Here is a 15,160-nt window from a genome sequence, read left to right on the forward strand (position 1 = left end):
CCTCTTCATCCTTTTCCAGCACATTCAATACTAGGTTATTCATGTATGTTTGGACCCAAAATAATGTCAAATCCAAATTTACCAACCAATACATGGGGTGAACAAGTCTTCTTCTTATATAAAAGTCTAAAGAAACCATTGCTCATTTTCATGGGTTATCAGGTTTTTCTCTTTTTTTTTTGTTAATTTAATATAAGTTTATTTCATGGATTGTTTTGGTTTAATAATAAAATACAGTAGGAAAGCAATTAACATGGGCCTTTGATCATCTTTGTCAATTCAATTTGAAATTGTTTTTTTAACTTGTTTACTGATCTCATGCTAAGCACATTTTTTGGCTTTCTTAACTACACAATGCCCTTTTAAATTAGCTAAACAATAGGGATATAGTTAGTTAATTAGCTAAACATTAACAATAGTTTAAGGAAATTGCCCTTTTAAATTTAAATTCTTTATACTATTAAATGTTTGATTGCAAACCAAATTAATATATATCTGATAGATAAGAACCTTTTCAGTTTCAAATATCAATTAATCAAATTTGGTTCTAACCCTACAATAAAGTCTTCATCCATTTGTAGACCTACCCCAAATAATAGTCTTCTTCATGTTTTCATCAATACCCATGTGCATAACAGGATGCAAAATGTGGTGTACTTATATCAAATTAAATCACCCGTGTTGTGCCCATATCAAATTAAATCACCCATGGTGGTGTACCCATTTCAAATTAAACTAAATTAAAGTTCTCAAATAACCTCCTCTGTTATCTTTCCGCTAGTTAAAACATAAACAATATTAGGTAGCTTAGCTTCTTATTTGCCCATCTACTGTATTTTATTTGAAATCAACTGAAGAAGTGGGGGAAGAAGCTAATTAAGTGGGTCCATCAGTTATGCTTAGGTCTCCATTACCACCCAATAATGCTAGGTAGTTGGTATCTCTTTGGCCTATCTCTTCTTATGTCTACAATGCCTTATCTTTGTTTTATTGGAAAACTTTGATTTTAGAAATTATATTAAGAATTTTCCCACATTTTCCCTTTTTTCAATAATTATTTCAAAAACCAAAAACATTTTAAGGTATATAATCAAGTAAAAATACTAATGACTTTACAAATCATTGTAAAGTTATAATTATTCTATCCCAAAACCCAATAGAGTGAGTCTTAACCTAATTATGTGTACCAAATTGCATGTTTCCATTAATATTATTTATTTTGTTGTTAAGTTAATTTTGCATTTTTTTTTTCAAATAATTGGTAAATTTTAAGAATTATTCAGAAAAATTGATAATTTGGTTGGTAATAATTCAAATTAAAATGTCAGAATTTTTTCTTTATAACATTTTTATTTATAATTTTGATATATTACTATTTAATATACATAAAATTAAGAAATCATGAAATAAATCACATATTAAAAGTTGAATTTTTATCTCAAAATTCTAGAATTAAGAGATATTATATTTGAACAAATATTTTTACCAATTTATATAAAAATTTGACGATCTTTCATAAACATTTTTTTCTTAAAAAGGAAGTAGGAATTTTGCCGGAAGAATTTGCTAGATTGATGGTTGGCAAAGTTTAGAAAATAATACCCAAATCTGTAAGCAAGATAAAAGATGCTTTTTTAGACACAAAGTGCCCCTATAAGAAAACAAATGAAAAGGTAAAGAGAGTGACCTTTTTTTATATTTACATTCTTCCCTTTCTCCCTTGTCTCTCTTATTTAATTTTTTTTATGCATAAATAAATAAAATAGATGTCATCAATCTTTACCAATTTGCCAAGCTTTAAGTTTTGTTTTTGCTTGCGATGCATTTTCATTTGCACTGGTGCACAAATAGAGCTTGATTTGGACCTTTTCGCTTAGACTATATTTGGTTTGATAGGAAATTAAGAGAAATAGAGAGTTATGGGGCGGTAGTGGTTGTTACTTTAATCCTTTGTACAAGTGATCGACGTTCCTGATTTTTTCTCCAAATCCGTTGACAAGCATAACATCTTTGACTCAAAGTCAACAAGAGTTTTTTTAATCTATAGTGGGCCCCAACAAAGCACATAAAAATATGGATTATATTATGCCCTTTTTGTATTGACTAGTAAGTGTGCACGTGCTTTGCACATACCAATTCTAAATGATGATAATTATAATATTAACGTATCCAAAATTTTATGTATTTTTTATTTTTTGTTTATATATATTATTTTGCTTTTTATTATTAATCATATGCATATTGGAAAATCCAAATCTGATTACATAAATACCTCATCCAAATATTTGATAATTAGATCGAATTCTAAAGTTCCAAGTATCATTGATAGGCCTATTTGCTTGGCTAGACTCTTCTTTTTTGTAGAGTTTTATCTTATTGGTGTATCTTTTTTCTCTATTTATATCTAAAAAAATGTAAAATTTAAATAGAGAAAATTGAATGAAGTGAAAAGTAGATTTAAATAGAGGGAATTATGTAAGATTTAAATATTACATAATTAAATAGAAAATAAATTCAAAAATGAGTATTTTAGTCACTTTTTTAAAAATTGGACCAAACAGGATAGTCAGATCATTTGTCCTAGGAACTGGTTAGGTCACTGATTTTGTTTTGGCCATAAACTGCTATTTTATAAAAAAAACCATTGAAATGGTCATAGAACTATTGACTTAGGCAATTTAACCGTTAAAATGTTTGACCTTGTTAATGGTTCTCGGGTTGCTTTCAAACTAATTCCAATTATTTATTTATTTATTTTAAAATAGATATTAAAAATAAAAAGTTAAATAAAGAAACCTTCATATCTCATAATCCTGTTCGGTTATTTTGAATTGCCAAAATTAGTTAGGGTTTTTAGTTTTTCCATTTTGATTCTGAGTTTTCTCATTTATGTGATTCTTTTTAGGGCCCTTCTTTTTAAGTTGTAAAAGCAAAAAAAAAAAAAAAAGAACTCCAATGAAGAAATCGAAAAATCAATGCTAGAGATGAAAGATTAAACACCGATCTTATATTAGAAATCTAAGATACAAATGAAGCAAAAGATTTGGGATTTGAAAGAGATTTAGAGAGATGTAAGAAGAGGACAAATGACGTTGTGGCGGCAATGATGATGAACATGGAGATAACCGCTGGTAGTGGTTCCTTCTTCTTTTTCTTCTTCTTCTTCTTCTCTTTCTTTCTTCTCACTTATAAGCTTTAACCAGCACCTCATTCTCAAGGTTTCACACTCTCCTCTCATAATATATATATATAAGTTTTTAAAACTGGACTAGATAGGGAACCGTTTTGTGGACCAATTCCCAGGTCAAACGGTTTGACTGTCCAGTTTGAATGGATGATCCATTCTGACTTAAAAATAATAATAAAAATGGTCAAAACCATTGCCAGGTTAATGGTTTGACTGTCTGGGTTAGTAGGTTGCCGACCAAATCAAAGTTTTTTTTTTGCCAAAATGTGGTTTTAATGTGAAATGAAATCGGTTCCCTGATCGGTTTCCAGTTTCTTTGGTCTGGTCTTGTTTTCAAAACCATGTGGTAAACTTTAACCTAATCCTAATCTAACAGTCAAAATAAAAAGTTACATTATATTTTACATCTTACCGGTTTGACCCACTCAAATTGGACAGTTGAACCGCTGACCTGGAAACTAGAAGCCAAAGCATTCCGCAATCTTATTCATATTTTTAATAGTAGTGTAATTATAGAATTAAATATGCATTCAATTTTTTCTATAATTTTTTGTGTGTAAAAATCATTCCGATATGTTACACTTAATTTTTGTTTAGTATGATAAGCATATGATATTATACATGTGCTTGAATACTTATTTTGCAAAATATATGTATTTTTTCATTTTGTATTTTTATATATTATTATTTGTTTATGATATTAAAGGTTAACACATTTAACCCAAAAGTTGAACTATTTATTATTAATTTTTATATTTTATTTTTGGTCAGTTCTAAATTATGTTTTCATTTTCATTATCAATAAAAATAATTATTGTTTATTACACTTATTTTTTAATTTGACTAAAAAATATCATAAATGCATCTAATTTTTTCTACTTTTTTATTTTTTTTCTATTTTAAAAATTTTATTACCTAACTATGACTTCATAAGTTGATCAATTTGATTCAGATGGTTAAAAATTTTAGCCACCACTTTAATAAAAAATGGTTTTGTTTTTTAGTCAGTTTTAAAATATATGGGTTTATATTGTTAAAAATATTGACGTAGATCTAATTAGTAGCATTTATTAGTGAAAAATAACTAAAAAATATAGGATTTAATATGAGAAAATGGAATTTGATACCTTAATGTTGTGTTTGATTTAAAGGAAAAAGCAGCTATAAAAAGATTGTAAAGGTTTCCCTGTCTTTCCCTACCTTTTCCTTCAAACCAAACATAACCTAAGTGTAAGACTTAATGGGAGGGAATTAAATGAGGTAGAAAGTAATAATTGAAGTTACAGTTTCAACTCACAATTAGATATGAATTAAATACATAAATATGACCATTTTAGTAGCCATTAAAGTTGGTATTAAAACTATAATAAAATGACTTTTATACCCTTTCTCACATAGGGAAATAGAGAATAATTTTAGTCCAAAAAAGTTTAACACTTCATTCACACTTTTATATTTAGTATAGATTTGATCTTAAGTGTTGTCTTGAGAGCACTTCATGATCAAAGGCATTTAAGTTTGTTTGTTTTTTTAAGACCAAAGGCATTTAAGTTTAATCTTTATATTCTTGTTCTATGATGATAATTAAGATCTACTACCCACAAGAACCCTACCCATAGGACATTGCAGCTGTACATTTGGAACATGTACCCATGTGGCCATCCCTCAATTCAAGATTATTTGCAAATTGATGATAGTATCTCCTAAAAGCAAAAACTAAAAAGTGTGTACATAGCCTGTGAGCACGGAATTCAGTTGAGCATTTGGAATATATCCCATGAATTTAACATGGATGCCATATTCTTATAGTGTGTGAACCATTTTTTCTTTACTAGTATTGATGTTTTTAATAAAGAGTATGTCAAAATTGGTTAATCCCGCTTTCTAAACAAAAGATTCTTTAGACGTTTGTCTACCCACTTACAAAAGATAGTAATTTATCTCCGCTCTCAAAACGGTTAATGGTAATTAACTTTACTAAAAAGGAAAAGAAACCAAAAACTCATTTTAAATAACATGGAATCCAAAAGTGGGTTATTACATATTTTGATATAAAACTTGATTTAGAAATAAATTTTGATTTAATCTCTTAAATGGGTGTCAAACAAAATTTAATAAAGCACATGAATAAATAAATATCATAATATTGGTTCCATGCTTATCATTCTCTAGTACATATTACTATGACAATCAGAGCCGTTAAACTGCAATGTCTTTATTTGATAGGAATGTCTGGTTCCAAATGATTGATTTGGTATTTTTCAAAAACCGAAGGTACTGATTTGGTTTTTGATTAAGTTAGAAAAAAACTGTGGTTAGTCGAATCAATCGACATATATGTGTATACACATATATAATATTTTATATATTTATTTATAACATATATTTATAATTTATGTTATAGATATAAAAAACCTAAAACCCACAAATTAAATTGATCAATTGACCAATTAGCCAATTGATCTGGTTCGGTTTTGTTCACAATTTTAGAAACTGATAGGATCGTTTAACTGAACTGAAGTGTGTTACTTGTTCGATTAGCACCCCAATAGCAAATCAGCCATAGACTATGTTGGTGTTCGATAGTGTAGTGAACTCATGAGATAATGGGTTTCAAACCACACCACACCACTTTATTGTGTTCGGTTATGGTGTGGTGTGGTTTAAAACCCACTATCTCATGGTGTGGGTTACACCACACCCCAAAAAATCAGCCACACCAATATCTTGTTGTCCCAACCAGACCATAAGCCCCTCTCAGTATCTAGTAATTCGCATGTATATTAATTCACACAATGTTTTTAAATTATTTGTCTTATATCTAATTAGTAATATTTATCTTACCATTAATTGATATTAAAAGTAGGAATTTTACTTTTTTATATTTTTACTAATTTTAATAATTTTATATTAATTTTTTATTAATTATTTATCATGAATACTAGTTCTCTTATGTATGTGTTTTATATTTTTATATTATTTTTAATTTTTTGAATTTATCCATTAATTTTTTATTAATTTGTATTAAATGTGGTTAAATTGATTATTGATCACGTGTTTCGGCTCAACGGTAATTCTCTAGGCATTGTGTATCAAAATGGCACCAAGCAGCCAAAGACCCAGTAACTCTGATGGGCTTCGGCTTCACAATAATCCTTTTGACACTATGTATTAAAAAGGCATAAAGTTGCCAAAAGACCCAATAACTCTAGGGGCTTTGGCTTGACGATAATCCTTAAGTTTCTATCTATCAAAAAGGCATAAAGCTACAAAAAAAACTCACTAACTCCCGGGGGCCCTGGTTCGACGATAATCCTCTAGGCACTAACATTGTGTTAAGAATGACAACTATCATATCAGCCCAAGATGAGCTTATTTCTACATCTTTAAGAGACACTCAGCACTAGCCCCCACAACCGGTAGGTATGCACAAGTTTTATATTTCATATGTGATGAAGGAAGATTTAGCTCGACCGCTTTATTATGAGACACGTGGCAAAAACGATAGCTCGGCAAAAGGGGGCCAAGCCTAGGCGGGAATAAGGGCATACTTCGCCGAACTAACCCCCCTTGTAACAGCTCAGGACAGACTTCGCCAAATTGCCACCTTGTAACAGCTCGGGACAGATTTCGCCGAACTACCTTGTAACAGCTCGGGATACACTTCACCGAACTGACCCACCTTGTAACAACTCGGGATAGACTTCGCCGAACTACCTTGTAACAGCTCGGGATACACTTCACCGAACTGACCCACCTTGTAACAGCTCGGGAAAAACTTCGCCGAACTACCTTGTAAAAGCTCGGGATACACTTCGCCGAACTGACCCACCTTGTAACAGCTCGGGACAGACTTCGCCGAACTACCTTGTAAAAGATCGGGATACACTTCGCCGAACTGACCCACCTTGTAACAGTTCGGGATACCTCCGAGCTCAAGACCGCCTCGCTCAACACTTCGCATCATCTTCTAGGCACCAAAGCCAAACAAGTCGTACCATGCCTGACACCAGGGAAGTCCGTGCCCGAGGACGCCACGCCTGATTGACTTGGGATCTGATGTTTGGCAGCAGCACTCTAAACGGCCACCTGCCACCGCCACTGACGCCGCCATCTCCAGTTAGACGGTTAGGCAGTGACGGTTCTATCTCAACAGAAGGGACGATGGCCGAGTTGACAAGCGCAAGGGTAATCATACCCGATCTGACAAGGGCCTCGGGACGAGTACACGAAGTGACTATAAGAGCCCCCTGCCCCCCGACAACGGAGGTATGCAAAAACTTTGCGCTATCTGGTATTACCTTGCCTTTGAAGGATTCTAACTTGAGCTTCGGAGCCTCTACACCGGGTTCCCCCCGGAGCTTTTCCACCTCTTCCGTTTCAGGTTCCCTGCTACCCCGTTCAGAAGCAAGGCAGCGAACAGCTAAGACCAGCCGGATTGCGCTCCATCAATTGGCGCCGTCTGTGGGAAAACGCTTCAAAAAGCCTCCCTCCAAACTTTGATACCCCCCTTTTCTCTTCAAAAAACCCAACACTCATGGCCTCCTCCAGCAACACCGGATGTGGCACGGAGACAAACGCCACCGGGGAGCAACTTCAGGTCCCCGTAGTATGCGTTGGACAGTTCACCATCCCCCTTTCGGCGTATGGGATCCCCATCCTGAACACGCCACAAGCAGTGGCACCCGTAAACCCTCCTACCACAAACGTCCCCTTTCCTCTCCCCATTGAGACAATCTTCACTGAACCAACTGCCGTCCCCCTGGCAGCTAGCCAAGACCGATTGGAGGACCTGATGCAGTGCATGCGGGCAATGCAAGCCCAAATGCAACAGTTCCAGCAACACCAGCTTCACCAGCACCAAGTGCTGCACAACATCTCCCAGTATCACTATCAACAGCAGTTCCCCCAACTGCCACTGAACCAACCATTACTTCCACCTCGCCACCCCGCTCCGAGGCCGGTTAAGGACTCCCCGCAGGATGGGCGCCCCCGGCAGGCGAAGGCCTCCCGGCCCCAGAACCACCCCAACAGCCAGGCCTCGTCCCCAGGCCGAAGAGAGAAAAATGTCATCCCCGCCTCGCAACCCACAGGCGGGTCGGGAACCTCGCCCGCGAGGTCGGCACCCTGGCGCTCCCAGCCCGAGCTCCCGCTCACCGAAAACCGATTCAGCGCCTTGGCGGCAGATTGCCAGCACTCTGGGCCCATCGATCTCGGTAACACGGAGGCCAGCAGCGCCAGCACAAGGCCCGCTCAACGGCGAAGGCGCCGGCGAAGTCGCTAGACCGCCACCCGCGCCTTGTCGGAATTCAGAGGCAAAGCCACGAGCTCGGACGAGGTAGGGGCTATCCCGGCTCTCTGCGTTCCTTCCCCCCTCGCATCGGAACTCCTGGCGGTCCCCTTACCTATAGACTTCAAGCTCCCACCTCTGGACAAGTACGACGGGTCCTTCGACCCCAACGACCACGTTGACGCCTTTCAGTCGCAAATGCACCTCGCCAGGGCTAGCGAATTGTGCATGTGTGTGGCCTTTACCACCACCCTCAGGGGGGTAGCCCGCACTTGGTACAGGAACCAGGCCCCCGGGTCAATAAAGTGCTGGGCCCAGTTCGTGCAAGTCTTCACCACACACTTCGTCACCAGCTGACGGTGCCCCAGAACAGAGGAAAGCATCTTCGAAGTGGTCCAAAGAGAAGGAGAATCTATTCGGGGCTACATCAAGCGGTTCAACGAAGCATGCTTGCAAATGCGGTTGGACCCTGCAGTGCAGCTCGCGGCAGCCAAAAGAGGGGGGACGCACAAAGAGTTCAAGTGGCACATGGTGGCCAACCAACCCGCGACCGTGGCCAAATTCCTCAAACTCGCGGATAAGTTTATGAGGACAGAGGAAGAAATCAACCAACGAACCGAAGGCGGGAACGAGAAAAGGAAGAGTGAAGGCGAGCTCTCCAACCCGGTGAATAGAAAAAACCCGACCCGGGAGCCGAAGCCGAAGCAGTCCTTCCGGGCCCCCCTAGCAGTTTGGACGGACTACACGCCGTTAAACACGAGGCGGACAGAGATCTTAATGACGATCAAAGACGCTCTGTACGTTAAGTGGCCACCTCGCCTAAAAGGAAATCCGAACGAGAGAAACAAGAATTTGTATTGTAGTTTCCATAGAGACTATGGTCATAGCACCGAACAGTGTAATAACCTCCGGGACGAGATAGAGGGACTCATCCGTCGCGGATACTTGAGAAACTTTGTACAGCACAACAATAACAATAAAGCAGGTCGGCAAGGGGAGCACGAAAAGGATGCCCCCGAGTCTAACAACAGACCTGCCGAACCGTTGCAGAAGCAGCCTCCGGAAGAGAGGCCAGTTCGGGGAACCATCCATGTAATAGTGGGAGGTTCGGTGGTAGCGGGGTGTACCTCGGCAGCAGCCCGGACTTCAGTTCGCGAAGCGGCACTCGAAGAACGGAACCCCCCAAAGAGACCAAAGACCGAAGAACCAATCTTTTTCATGGAGGACGACGCGCAAGGAGTCCACTACCCCCATGATGACGCGCTTGTCATTAAGCTAAGGATTAGCGACTTCGAGGTCAGGCACGTACTCGTAGATTCGGGCAGCTCAGCAGACATCCTCTTCAAATCGGAATTTGACCAGCTGCAGTTAAAGAGGAGCGAGCTGAAGCCCGCGAACACTCCCCTGGTAGGTTTCAGCGGAGAGGAAGTCAAGCCCCTCGGAAAAGTAACTGTCCCTGTGGAAGTCGGCACATGGCCTTGTGCGGTCAGACTCAACCATGATTTCCCGGTGGTCGCGACCCCCTCCCCATACAATGCCATAATAGGGCGGCCGATCACGCATATCCTACGGGCGGCGGTCTCCACCTACTATTTGGCCATGAAGTTCCCTACGGACTTCGGTATAGGGGTAGCGCGGGGCAACCAGCTCGAGTCCCGCAAGTGCTACGTTGCCGCCCTGAAGGGCAAAACCAAGGCGGCCGACGACCTCGAACTGGAGCGGCCGGCGGAGCAAGGTGAGGAGCGAGCTTCGCCCACGGAGGAAACAGTCGCAATCCCGACTTCAGCTACGGACCCAGCTCGCACACTAAGCCTCGGAGCTTCCATCGAAGATCCCCTACGAGCCGAATTGGTGAGTTTTTTACTTCAAAATTTAGATATTTTTGCTTGTTTCACGGCCGACATGCCCGGCATTAGCCCCGGACTGATAACTCACAAACTTAATACTGACCGTGTAGTCAGACCCGTTAGGCAGAAGAAACGCAACTTAGCCCCAGAACGCTGGAGAGTGGTTGACGAGGAGGTTGAGAAGCTCCTCGCAGCAAACTTCATAAGGGAATTCCACTACCCGAGCTGGGTGGCCAACCCGGTGTTGGTAAAAAAGGCAAGCGGCAAGTGGCGCATGTGCGTCGACTATACCGACCTGAACTGAGCTTGCCCGAAAGATTGCTTCCCCCTCCCCAGAATTGACCGCCTAGTGGATGCGACCTCGGGAAACAAGTTGCTAAGCTTCCTGGACGCCTACTCGGGCTACAACTAAGTTAGGATGGACCCATCCGATGAGGAAAAAACCAGCTTCATTACCGAGTTCGGCCTGTATTGCTACAAAGTCATGCCCTTCGGACTAAAAAACGCCGGGGCAACTTTCCAAAGACTTGTAAATAAGCTATTTCGGCCCCTAATTGGCACGGAGATAGAGTGCTATGTAGACGACATGGTCGTCAAGACTCAGTTTTCACAAGAGTTAATACAAGACTTAGATTCTGTTTTCCAAATTCTGCGTCAGTTTAGTATGAAGTTGAATCCCAACAAGTGTGTCTTCGGCGTCACCTCGGGCAAATTCCTAGGCTACATTGTCAATCGGCGCGGTATTGAGGCCAACCCGGACAAAGTAAAAGCCATTCTAGATATGAAACCACATCGGAAAGTAAAAGAGGTTTAGAGGCTGAACGGCCGCATAGCCGCTCTAAGTCGCTTCTTGTCCAAGTCAGCAGACCGCTGCCTACCCTTCTTCAAGGCAGTCAAAGGCAAAGGGTTCGAGTGGACCCATGACTGCCAGTTCGCGTTCGATGAACTAAAAGGTTACCTCGCTATTGTGCCAACCTTAGCCCGGCCCGAGGTGGGCGAGGTCTTACAACTGTACCTCTCGGCCAGCGACGAGGCCGTCAGTTCGGTACTAATAAAGGAAACAGACCGGGTCCAACGACCCATATATTATGTTAGTAAGATTTTGCAGGGAGCAGAGGCAAGGTACCCGGAGATAGAAAAACTAGCATACGCCCTAATAATAGCAGCTCGGAAACTCCGCCCGTACTTCCAGGCTCACACAGTCATCGTCCTAACTGACAAACCTCTCAGACAAGTTTTACTCAAACCCGAAGTCTCCGGTCGACTGACGAAATGGGCCATCGAACTCAGCGAGTACGATCTCCAGTACAAACTGAGGCCCAAGCTTTGGCAGATTTTATCGCCGATTGCACTTTCAGCCATGAAGCCCCACAGGTCGAGCCCGAGGTCCCCATTTGCGGCGAACCCGGAGCTCCTGAGCCCATAGAGTTCGAACCCCGTGAAGTAGCACCCAGTGTGGCATCTCTCCTGATCAGGCGAAGAGCGAATTGGGATGAGGAGCCCTGGATCCTTCACGTGGATGGTTCCTCGAACCGGCAGGGCAGCGGAGCTGGAATAGTCTTGTGCGGCCCGAGTGGCACAAAAGTAGACTATGCACTACGCTTTGAGTTCGCAGCATCCAACAACGAGGCAGAGTACTAAGCACTGATCGCCGGGCTGGACCTAGCGTGAAAGGTTAAGGCAAAACACTTGGTCATCTGCAGCGATTCTCAACTCGTGGTAAACCATACCGGCGAATACGAAGCACGCGATCTCTCCATGATCGCATATTTGGCCAAAGTAAAAGAAGCCCTGCTCAACTTCCGGTCACACATCATCAGGCAAATCCCGAGGTCCGAAAACACTGAGGCCGATGCCCTATCCCGGTTAGCCAGCACGAGTCACAACAATATGAGAACTGTGTACATAGAGGACTTACCTCGGCCTAGTATTCTCGGGGGGACAGAGGAGGTCGCTCCCATCTTAGAAGCAGAGCCGAGCTGGATCGATCCACTTGCGAGCTTCCTGATAGACGGAACCCTCCCTGCCGAACGCAATGCGGCCAAGAGGGTGCAGCGCCAGGCGGCCAAATATGTCATAATAGACGAACGGTTATACCGACGGTCATACACGCTCCCCTATTTGCGGTGCCTGCGACCTACCGAAGCCGAGTTTGTACTCCGCGACACTCATGAAGGCCTGTGCGGCGGACACTTGGGGGGCAGAGCACTCACCCAAAAGGCACTTCAACAAGGATACTACTGGCCAACAATGAAGGCAGAAGCTGTCGAGCTCGTTAGAAAATGCGACAAGTGTCAGAAGCACGCTAACATCCATCATCAACTTGCCTCCGACCTCAAATACCTCGCCAGCCCGTGGCCCTTTGCACAATGGGGCATCGACCTCCTTGGGCCATTCCCACCAGCAACAGGCGGAAGAAAATTCTTAGTTGTTGCGGTAGATTATTTTACGAAGTGGATAGAAGCCGAACCTCTGGCAACTGTCACGACTCGAAACATACTGAACTTCTTTTGGAAGAACATAGTATGTCGGTTCGGATTACCTCGGGTTCTAATCTCCGACAACGGCAAACAGTTTGAGGATATCAAGTTCCAAGAGTGGTGCCAAGACATGTGGATTCAGCAAAATTTCACGTCAGTCGCGCACCCACAGGCAAACGGCCAGACGGAAGTGATGAACAGAGCCATCCTGCGCGGACTGAAAGCACGTCTGGATCGTGCTAAGGGATTGTGGGCCGAAGAGCTACCAAGTGTCTTATGGGCTCATCGAACGACCGAAAAAGCAGCCACGGGAGAAACCCCCTTCAACCTCACCTACGGCACTGAAGCGGTGACCCCGACGGAAATCGAAATACCGACGTTGCGATTAGAAACATATGACAATCGGACGAACGAAGACGAATTACGCACCAACCTTGACCTACTGGACGAGGTAAGGGACCTTGCGCACATCCGAACAGCGGCATACCATCAGCAGGTAGCTCGCTACTACAATAGCAGAGTAAAGCAACGAAGCTTCCGAGTCGGCGACCTGGTCCTCCGTAAGATTATGGTGCCCGAACCCGGCGTCGGCAAGCTTGGACCTAATTGGGAAGGGCCCTATAAAGTAAAAACAGCGCTCGGGGGCGCATACGAACTCGAAACCTTGGAGGGCAAACGAGTACCCCAAACGTGGAACATCGTGAACTTGAGGCGATACTACCTATAAACCACCTAGCGAAGTGGACGAAATCAGGCCATGTGCCACAAGGCAAGCCGAGGAACTTCAACACATTATCAGCTCGGCAAAAATCAGTTTGCGGCATAAAAGGCCACGGAAATTTAAAAACCCGGCAAAGAAATAGCTCGGGGAAGGTGAGCAAGGGGAAAAAGACTCCATTGCAAGAAACAGTACACTGGCAAAAAAAAAAAAATTACATGCCCGGAGCCACTTCTTCGCCATCGGAAGGCACATCAACAACACCCGAAGGCCCTGCCTCTCCTTCAGAGTCCGGCTCACCATCGGCAGCATTGGCCATCTCCTGAGTTATGCGCGAAGTGGTTATGGCACTTACATCGAGGTTGGGGTATGTATTCCGGATCATCCACCGGCTCAACTTGAACCCCCTCCTGTAAGAGTCCACCATCAGATCGTCAAAACGCGGGGAGGCAATGTAGTCTTCAACTGCCTTCTTCTTGGCGTCTTCAATGCCTTGGGAAAAAATCTGTGTTCTCTCCCTAATGTCCTCCTGAAGATACTCGACTTGATGCTGCAAATCCTACTTCAAGTCCGCCATATGCTTGACAACTACCCCCATGGCCTCGGCGTCACGCTGAGACCTCGCCTGTCTGGCCATCGCGACGCGAGCAGCCTTTTCAGTAGCATAAGCAGCCGCCTCAGCAGCCCGGGTATTTGCCTCTGCAGCACGGAAGGCTTCTTCAGTAGCATGAGCGGCAGCCTCAGCAGCTCGCGCCTGTCGCGAGCTCCTCTCCACTTGGGCCGCCAAGGCATGAATCGAAGAATTCACCTACCAAAAGAAACAAGTGAGCAAAATGACAGCAGAAGCAACAGAATAAAAAAGGTCTAACTTACCACCATGGCATGCGTTACGCCACGGCAAGCGACCTGATTCAAGGGAAGATCGGTCCACGCCGCGATCTCCTCGGGGAAAGTAGCGTCCCTACTCTTCTGAAGAGCGTAGTTCGGCGTCAACACGCTCCTACCCTTCACCGTCTCTTTATCAAGAGTTACGCCCAAGTCGGGAGCGGCCTCACCCCACCCGGTCTGGAAGGGCCATCCTTGTGCACTTCGTACGCCGAAGTAGTCCCACTTCCACGCTGGGACCTTGTTAGGAAGATCGTGCAGAAGTTTAAAACCTTGGCGAGGAGTAAGGTAATACGCCCGTCTTCCCCCAGGAAGAGGACCCGCCTGTCTCTTGAGCATCAAGATAGAAGAGAATATCTCTAAGTCTAAGGGGAAGTTCTGCTCGCAAAAAAGGGATATTGTCCCCACCAGGTTCCGAATAGAGTTCGGATGAAGCTGGCCAATGGTGACACCGAAGTGGTTTATGACTTCGACGAGGAGGCGATGGAAAGGAAGTCGCAACCTTGCAGCGAGCTGCTCTCAAAAAATCACGATCTCGTCGGGACCGTGTTCCCAAGGAAAGCTACCCGAAGGAATGAAATATGTGTACCCCCCAGGAAGATTATAGGACAGAAGTATGGATTGAAGCCCCTCAGGGGTCATGGTCGAAGGACCAAACCTGTCTAGCATCCGACCTCGGCGGGAGGTAGACGCCAAACTGCCCGAAGCGACTCGGCCCACGAGTTCATAGTCTTCAGGCTCCACCTCAGGATC

Source organism: Nelumbo lutea, chromosome 4 (assembly GCF_056320005.1).
Source record: "Nelumbo lutea isolate HS-2025 chromosome 4, American lotus-T2T, whole genome shotgun sequence".
NCBI classification, from domain to species: Eukaryota; Viridiplantae; Streptophyta; class Magnoliopsida; order Proteales; family Nelumbonaceae; genus Nelumbo; species Nelumbo lutea.